Here is a 9794-nt window from a genome sequence, read left to right as displayed (position 1 = left end):
AATTTCAGCTTTCAGAAATAGCAGCTTCTTTCATTTACTGAGAGGTTTTCAAACAGCTTTCTGTGTCTGAATAACTTGTGCAATAAATAGCTTGAATTTCTGTAAGTGCAAACTCCCATTTGATTGTTATTGTCTTTTCTCTAATTGCTGATTATCAAGAGACTGGATTCAAGCAACAGAAGAAAAATGCTTATATAGGAAGAATTTTTTCTTTATTCTGCCCATGAATGCTTTGATTTTGAGCAGTGATGCAGAAAACCACAGTGCTATCTTTAGTATGTTTTGGGAAATTTCCCAAACATATTGGGGAGTATGTATAAAAAATGACACTATAGAATAATTTCTATTACCAAAAACAGAATAAAAATCAGGCCTAAATTGTACTGAAGATGCATTTTTCTAAAGGCATAATATGAAATAGCCTTTGTTCAGAAATATCAGTTTATTACAGAATTGAGAGTTTGCTGCAGTGGTAACATCACAGAAATAGATAACAGAAACTGAAGACATTTGAACAGCTCTGTCTCTGTCTGGCATAATCTCTATATCAATGAATTATACATTTATATGTCCATTGCTCTGTTCTGAACTATCCTTGCTAACCACTTATTTCCCAGAAGTGGAACAGAGGTTATTGAAAAGCTGAGATGCATTTTGTGAATTCTTGGAAATGTGCAAGCTCTTCATAGCTTGGGTTCACTATTTGTGTCCTACACATGCCATGACCCAGTTAGGCTTTGTGTTTCCTTGAGGGCAAAGAAGTTTTTAAGGCCAGAAGGACATCTGGGGTCTATTCTTAGCCACCATTAACTTGGTTAATGAATGGAATAAATAGCATGTGCAACATCATGGGAAAAATCTGCCTACTGGCACAGGCTGTGCAGCTGACCAGTCCTGCAGGTCCTTAAGGGTTTCTGGGTTCTGTAGTGGCACTTCAGGGCACCCCAGTTTTTGGGATTGTTAAATGTTTGGATAGTGCTTCCTTGGTGCCCAGCTGAGAAAGCCAGGCAGTTGGCATGGTAAGAAAGGCAGGTGGCTGCTTATGTTTCCAACAGGATGTCTGAGATTTTGGGACTTGTAGGGGGTGATTTTGTTAGGACACGGGATTAGGATTTCAAGATATCATAATTTCTATGCTCAATTTTTTCATGAAGGGATTAATTCTCCATTTGGTCACCCCATGGGTATGTGGGGATGCTGATTCTACTCCAGAGGTGCTGTGAGGGTTAATTAGTGATGGCAAAACATTTTGAAATGGCTGATTGAGAAATGCTGACAGAGATTAAAGCTGAATAAGTATCTAGATAAATAAATATTCCTTTGTAGTCTTATCATTACAGGAAACTCCCTGTGTACCCAGGATGCTGCACAGGTCACTGAGCAGTCATCTCTCCATTGCCCAGAGTGTTCTCAAGGGGACTAATTTATTTCAGTATTTCAGTTTAGTTTCTGTGATGTGAGCCACAATATGTGCCAGAGAGAAAAACCTGGCAGCCACCAGCAAGCACCACAGAAATACCAAAGGGATTGGCAGATTTTTCTTTCTCTGGAGCTCTTGTTCTGCTCTTTCCCTGTGAATTGTGCAACTGCAGAACCTGGAGAATCCCAGGAGGAAGAAGAGGAAGTTGGAGCCTATTCCCATGATTAGAGACAATGAAGAAGGAGGTATCCTCAAGTGAGTGTCCACAAGACAACACCTGCAAGAGCTCTGCTGAAGACAGTGCAGCCAGCTCTCTGCTTCAGTATGGTCTCTGGTGAGCTGTCAGTAGAAGTTTTCTGCTGCTGGGTCTCTCTGGGACACTGTTCTCCTGCCTGTCTCCTGCCTAGGGGGAAGTAGATAGTTTTGGAGATCCCACGGAGAATATGTGGCTGCTCTCACACTTAGGTTGAGTTCTGTGCAGACTACTGAGCTCTGCAGGGAGGCTGAAAGGGGAAGAAAGTGTGACCGTGTGGTTCTCCTCCATTTGTACCTTATTCACACTATAAATCCCTCCATCAGCATCACAGGTCAATGAAAAGATGCCAAAAGAAACAGTACTGGACACCATATCCATCCCATCTGATCCCAGCATGTCTCCCTGCAGATCATCTCCCTTCCCAGCACCAAACCATCGTGAAGGTCAGGCTGAACGGCCGCACAAATTGACTGCTGCGTCAGCACAGCAATTCCAGGGCCTCTCAACAGCAACAGGGGTGTCTCCTGTCTCCTTAGGTCATAGGGCACAGGGAAGTGCTGGTCTGATGAAAAAGCATCACTACAGCTTGGGGTGGAGCCATCCCACACCAGGTGAGCAGCTATTGAAGAAGGTGGGCAGGAGACCTCCCAGGAACAGCAAAGCTGTGGTACCCAAGCGCTATTGCCCAACAGGCTCTAACAACTGGGACTGTTGTTTACCCCCTGCTCTCCAAGTGAGGCTTATTTCCAGGAAGGATTTTATCTCAATGGAAAATTTTCCAGCTGGGAAGTTGTCCTCGGTAATCTTTGCATGTCCAGAGGCAGCCACGAGATGGCAGCAGCCCTGTACTACCGGGACTGGGAATTTGGCTCTGGCCCACGTTTCCCACTCTCGCTTCTCTGTGCCTTTTTCACCTTACAGATGAGGTCTCCGGGCTTGACGAGCACCAAGAAACCCTGGTCCATCCTCTGGGTTGAAGGAGAAGTGACTCTAGAGCGGGGCTCTGAAAGACCTGTGAGCTCAGCTCCCACCTTTGCAAACAAGCTGATGGAGCAGAACCCACTCAGGTCTTTGTTTGCTACCACTGATGCCCAGCCCCAGTGTGTTCCTGGGATGTCTCATCTGAAATGAATGTGTGGTATTCTTTCAACTGCTTAGATTTCAATCTAGTGGATGAAAACTGCTAAAATCTCTGAAGGGCCACACAGAAGTGACAAGACAGCCCCCGTCATCTATCCTTTCACTGCGGGTACTCTTGTGCTGTGTAATGACTTGGACAACAAGCAGCAAGTGCTCAGTGATTTGTATTTCACACTTGCTCTTTCTGAGGATGCAGACTTCTTCCTGCTGGGAAAAAGAGAAAACGTTCTGCAGTCTTCACCTTGGTATCCCAGCCAGGTTTGGGACAGTTTCTTTTGCAATGTAAAGCTTATTCTAATGTGTGCTGAGACAATTGCACACAGATAAGGTCTGTGCTTTGCTCCAGCTCCCGGGCTAATGCAACCAAGGCCACGAAGAGCCAGCTGACTTGGGCTCCCTGACATGTGGCTCAGTCAGTGAGGGGACTGCTTGTTGTTGGTGTGGCAGAGCCTGATGCAGATACAGTGAAAGATAAAAGAATCTCAGAATAATGGCATTGGGGAGGGATCTCTAGAGGTCTCTAGCCCAGCCTCCTGGTCAAAGCAGGGATAGCTTCGAAGTCATGTCAGGCTGCTCAAGGCCTTGTCCAACTCATTTGAAAACTTCTAAGGATGAATCCAGACAATGGAGAGTGAGATCTGGGAGGCTGAGCCTGGGCTCAGTGGGGTGACCCCACTGATTTGCTCTGATGAGAATACAAATGAATTATATGGCTGCAATTTCAAGGCCAGTTCTGAATAACCACTTAGGCCTGACCCCCAGCTATGAACTGTAACTAGTTCCAGACTTTGCTCAGAGCTCTGTACTTTGGGGACCTAGGGGTTTGCATTTGGCCCATTGTAAAGAGAGCCACAAGGCTGCAGCCAAGGAGACTTTCCTAAGCTGGACTATAAATCCAGGCTATTTGAAGGGACAAATGACCCAGGAACCTGAGGCTTTAACTTCATGATTTTGCATTAAGCTCTTGAGGCACAGTTCCAGCCTTTTTCCTGGCCCTTGCCTTGTGGCAAAACTTCAACTGCTGTGACTGCATGGGAACTGATCCAGCTGAAAAATACCCTGCCTGAGGAAAAGATTCCTTTTTATTATGATCATTGTGATGGCTTGAGGAAGAGGGACATGTGGGCTTGGGGCTGTTGGAATTGCCCCTTTCAATGACAGCCTATGTTTTGGTCACCTTAGGAAGATAATGAAACTGCAGCTGGTAAGACAGGCTGATCCTGCAAGTCCTGCACACAAATTTCCTTCAACAGAGGCTTATGGAGCAAACCAAAAAGGATTAGTAAAGTTATGGGTTGAGTTGCAAAAGGAAGCACATGCTTCATGGCTCCAAACTCTTTCTGCTCATGTGGAATGGATTAAAGATAAAAACAGTCCTGTTATGTGCTTTGCTCCTGAGCTGTTTTGATCCTGTCTATCTTATTCTTCAGAGAAGCTTGTACAGGAACTATTATCTGTAATTCAAAACTGTGGCTCATGTTCCCTGGGTAGCTCATGGGATCCACTTCCCTTTGCCAGAGAATGAGGCATCACTGGGTACCAGGTGTAGTGGTTCAGGAATGTTTAGTGCCAGCCTGGCTGTTTTCTTGCAGGATTTGCCTGTTTGCATCTTTATTTGAAGTATGGAATACCAGGGCACAAGGAAACAAAGTGACTCTGTTGGTGGATCTCTGGTGGGACAATAACCAAATCCACATTTTATATATGTTTAACTGGAATCATGGACATCACAAACATGCTCCTCATGAAACAACAGCTTTATTACTTAGAAATGCTTGGAAATTCCACATCCCATTCCTATTGCCTCGGCTGTGAGGGAATAGCACCTGTGTGAATGACCGCTGTTCTCCCCACCAGGATGTCAGCAGATCCTGTAGCTTGTTTTCCATTGAAATGTCTCCTCTTGGGTAAATATTACATCTGGGGTTGCTTTACCAGTGGCTTTCCTACCTGGAGTTTGTACAACAGGTCAATGCCCTGCTTGGAGATAAGAGGAGTACTTGCTGTTTGCTGCTGTGAAATGCCACCCTGCTCTTCCCTCATCAGCTTCTCCTCCAAACATTTTTGAGTGCTTTTTAAGTCCTCGAGGTTTTTGCTAATTGAGGGAAATTTAATATTAGATGTCGAGTGTTTGGACAGAGCAGAAGAACTTGTTTATTACAACAACTGTGACTTGTAAATTATTCATCTGTGTGTAATTGAAACACTCAGATCCTCAAAGGTCATGTTACAGAGTGAGGTGAAGGATCAGCGAGCTTCCAGCAAAACAGGAAGGTTAACAGGTGCTGGGGAACCCTTCTCCATCCACCTGCATCTGCTCTATGACAATGCCTGTTTGTGGAAGAAAACTGAGTTTTGATAAGTGAAGTAATGCACAGACACATGTCTGGGAGGGGGAGAGGACATCTGTAAGGTATCTTCCTCTGTCAGTTTTTCCTCCGGGGGAAAAACAGATTTGAAACCTATTGCAGTGAAACGTATACAAGGTCTGTGGGCACAGAGTGTCAGTGAACAACAGGCTCTGGCCTTTTTGAAATGGACCAAGAGGGATCAGAATAGCTGGCTAAGCAGAAAGGAAGCCCGCAGAGCTCTACTCAGCAGTTCTGTCTCCAGACAACACCAGACTTCAACTAACTAAAAAGAGCAGATGCTAGCTGAAACATTAATTGAAACAATTATCATCTCTTGTCTGTTCTTAAATCTGTGTTCTAGCTCTCTCATAGAGGGTTTGGAAAGAGAAAGAGTTAACCCTTCAGGTGGCTTATTATTTTGTTAGGCACAGCATGTCCTTAGAAGACAGCATAATGAAACTTCTATGAATAGGTTTGGATACAGGTTTTTTTCAGGTAAAAACAATTCTGCCTAATAATGCAGAACCATCGTCACAAACAGCATTCTCAACCCTTCCTTCTCACCATGTTGCCAGTAAAGTGATCTTGCTCAGCTTTCAAAGGCCATGTAGCAGTGCTGGGCACAGGGCCAGCTGCTGTTCTTCCCCCTATGTATTGTATTAAGAGGACACCTCTTTGTTAACCTGTGCTCATTTGTTCCCCTCAGCCTGTATTCCTTCTCATTAGACTTGATGTATGATCTGTAGCAAGTGCAAAGAGCTCAGCTGACACCTGATATGCTTATGAATAGCCTGTCTGCCCTGCCACAGTTCTGTAGCTATCTCAAAGGGAGCAAACACTCGGCGTATTGCACTCCTCCTGGAACTGGGATGATATCAAAGATTTTCCTCTAAAGCATCCAAATTTGAACTCTGCTGGAAGCCAGGTACTTGATTGCAGGCACCTCTGGTCTGTTCCAGATTGGCAGTTCCTTGGTCTCATCCTAGTCTCCAGTTCTTGAGAGATCAGGCAAAGGCATTGCTCAAGCAATGCGGCTTTTCCACTGTTCCCTGTCCTCCCTGCTCCAGTCCCCTGCCGCGGGCAGAGGCTCCCTCTGCACAACTGCAAGCCCCGGATGTTTCCTACCGCTTTGCTCACACTCCACCCCCAGGCTCCTGTTACTCCCTTCACTCCCACACCCCCAATTTCCTCTCTCTCCATCAGGGCTGGATTCTGTTTCCTTGATGGGCTCACCAAGTCCATCGCAGGCCTGGCAATCCTTGTTGAGATGTGTCCTGTGACGCTTTCCTGAGCACCAGCGCTCCCATCTAAATACAACATGCTCTGGCTTCCAGTATCCCTTAAATCCCAGAGCGTATCACTTAACCCCTTTTTCCTTCACTGACCTCCTTGAGTGATAACTATTGTCATTCCCCACACCCTACTTGCACTGAATGAGGCACAGAATTAGCCTCAAATTTGGCTCCCAAAGAGATTACCAGAGAGAGATGAATTTAGGCTGGAGATCTATGGAGGATTATGGGGCCGATTGAGATATTAAAGATCATCCCTGATTCATTTTCTTACAGGTCTGATGCAAGAAGTGAGTCAAAGTCCCTTTGACACAGTTTGACCTGACAGATGCAGCGACTCAGTGGCAGTGTGAGGAGCTCATATTGTTTTGTAAATGGAATAAAGTTCATTTAACACAGCAGGCTTGTATTTGCTGTTAACTCAAAGGCCTCTCACCTAAAAAAACCTGCAGATCACTTCCCCTATCACCACTTGCAGATGGAAATAGCTCCTGAGAGTGCTGCCGTTGGTGGAGGAGGTGGGTATTTCTGACAGGTGACCCCCTTTCCCAAGGCAGGGTAAAGGTCCTTTTCCTGTGATACTGAGTTCATCACACTTGAAATATTCACAGTCCCCAGCCCCTTTTCGAGTAGCCAGGACCCTGCCCAAAAAATCCTCTCCCTCCCCTGGGCTGTTTCTCTCAACAGTGCTGCCAATATTGATCTAATATAACTGCTTTTTTGGCTGCTTTCTCTTCCTAGGTAGGAATGCTGTCATTACTAAACGACACCTGATTCCCATGGGTCCCTTGAGCCTGTAGGAAAATCTTTCTTTTCCTGTAGCTCAGCTGCAGGTAGGCATCTCCCAGGACTGATGGCTCAGGTAAGTAGCTCCTCTGACTTGGTTCTTGTTGTGCTGAGCTCTCAATGTCTGTCTTCCTTCTAGATGTGTCTTGCTGACTACTGACAGCCACAATTGAATGGCTCACACACTGACTGATGGCTGATTTTTAGACATTTAGAGGTTAGGAGGCGAAGTTAATGGAAACTTGTTTCCTGGTGTTTCCTTCCCACGTTCTGCCAGCATCTCCCTCTCTCAGCACCCATCCCAATTTTGCTGCCCTCCAAGCCTCTGCTGTGCTCCGCTGCCCATCCTGTTTTCCCTCTCAAGCAGGTTCTGGTTCAGACTCTACCCGTTTTCTTCCAACAGGACACAAGCTCCCACTACAGACTCCACAACCTGTGTCCCTGCAGCTCATCCCCACTTCTGCAGGGCTCTCCTCTGTGTTGGGTACAGCTCCCACTGGAAGAGCCATTCCATTGTGGTCCCCCAGAGCCGTGTTTGCAGTTGAGCTGTCTGGAGAGAGCATCAGCATTGCTGCATTTGGGCTGGGGGCAGGTTTATGATTGCTCCTTGAGTTGTTCTTTGTGGCTCCTAACTATGCCCCAGAGATTAAGGTGTGTCCTGAACTCAGACTTTTCCCTGTGGAAAATGGTGCTCAGAGTCTCTGATGGGAGTTTCTTTCGGGCATGGCAACAGTCTTACCTGGCTGAATGCAGACTTGTGCCAGGTTAAACCAGTACCCTTTAATGCCTTCTCTGTTCTTGTTCCAATGCAGATGCTAAATTAGAAACCCTACCACCTGCATATTATATGAGTGTGGATTTTGCAATACTGGGAGGCTGCTGAAAGGCTCAGATGCATTCAGGTGCCCAGTGCAATGGTTTTCCCTCCTCACCCCATCTCCCAAGGGGTTGTGCAATATTAGCAAACCTGGTCAGCCCAGTATCCTAGGAGCAGCTCAGGGGGGCCCTGGGCACTGGCTGACTCAGCGGGGACCCTGCTCCCTGCCTGCTCATGGTTTTTCCCCCTGTCAGCAGCAGTGTGTCCAAGGCAAATTACCTGTTTTTGGGACAGCTTTGGTCCCAGCTGAGATTGGCAGACTCTGTCTTACTATGAACCTTTTAGATACAGCAGCAGGACACCATCCAGGTATGGAAAACAGGCTGAAAATGCTTGCCATGCTGTACCTCTCCAATGGTCTGCCACGTGTGTGTATTACATGAGCTAAAATTTATTGACCCAAATTTCCCTAGACTGTACACTGAAGGGAAAGCATCTGGTTCCTGTCTTTCAGATTGAGCCCCTTTTGCCAGTTCCCAGATAAAATCTAATGGAGCTTATTCAGGCTATTCAGATCAGTGGTGGTTGTGGGAAAGGGTCTTGTAAAATAAGGGTATTTAGATTTGTTATCCACGTATTTAGTTTCCTGTAGACTTTTTGGTGCTTTCTTAGCCTGGCCTATAGCTAAAACATTCTCAAGGGACTAGTTAAAAGGCTCTTTTTATTTTCTTGATACTTTTTCTGGCATCTTGTAAAAAACTTTCTGCCTTTGACACCGTTAAATGGTGAAGCAAGGAGTTCTACTGCTACAGTACATCTAAGCTGTTTTAAGTTTCTCTGAATATATAGCATTGCAATGAGCCAAGCCCAATGAACCTCCAGCAGTTTGCCTGATTTACCTCCCACTCCCCATACACTATGTCAGACCTGGGACTTAGGGCTACACTCATCCTGGGTCACAGTTTGATCTCGTTTCAGGAGGTAAATCCTGCAGCTCCATTAAAGTGTGGCTGTTCAAGACGGCCCCTCAAAGCAGCCCACGTGGCTCTTCTGCAGGTCTGTGGGCTTGAAGGCAGCCAAAGAAGGCTCCTGGCACATTTTCCTCTCGAAAGTGGGTGTGAGGGAAGAGGAGGCGGCAGTACTTGAGCTGACAAAATTTTTTTGTCTCCTGTCTGGGTCTCAGTGGGCTCCAAAAGAGGGTCGAGAAGTGCCAACTCCTTAGGCTGGCCCTGTCCCACACAGAGGCTGCCTTCCAGTGTGGCTCAGGAGCCTCTGCTCAAGACGATTTCTTTCAGCATTTTTATTGCTTTCTGCACTTCTTGTTCTGGGTTGCTGAAGCTTTTCTGCTGCCTTGTATTTTTATGAGGATTCGTTGCACCCACTGGGCTCTGATGACTGGGCCACCTTCCCAATCCTGGTTTGCAGCAAAGCCATGGAACAGCTGAGCCTCAGCCGGGATGCCTGGACTTGGTCCGGCTCTGCCCCGACAGGCTGCAGACCCACCAGCAGCTCTGTTCAGCCCTTTATGGGAAAAGCAGAACTCATTCCTTTTCTGAAAAACCTCCAACTCTTGATTCTTTGGCCCACCTTTGAGCCCAGTGGTCCCTCCGTTGCTCATCTTCTATTGCCTGGACAGAAATGTTGGCCCTTCATGTTCTCCTTGGAGGTGACATCCCACACATGAGTTCAGCATTGAAACATTTTCCCCAAGCATTCAGTCAAGTGGCCTGGG

Source organism: Corapipo altera, unplaced genomic scaffold (genome assembly GCF_003945725.1).
Source record: "Corapipo altera isolate COAL_440 unplaced genomic scaffold, ASM394572v1 55, whole genome shotgun sequence".
NCBI lineage: Eukaryota > Metazoa > Chordata > Aves > Passeriformes > Pipridae > Corapipo > Corapipo altera.
The sequence above is the reverse complement of the archived record's forward strand: the minus strand, read 5'-3'. Positions refer to the sequence as shown.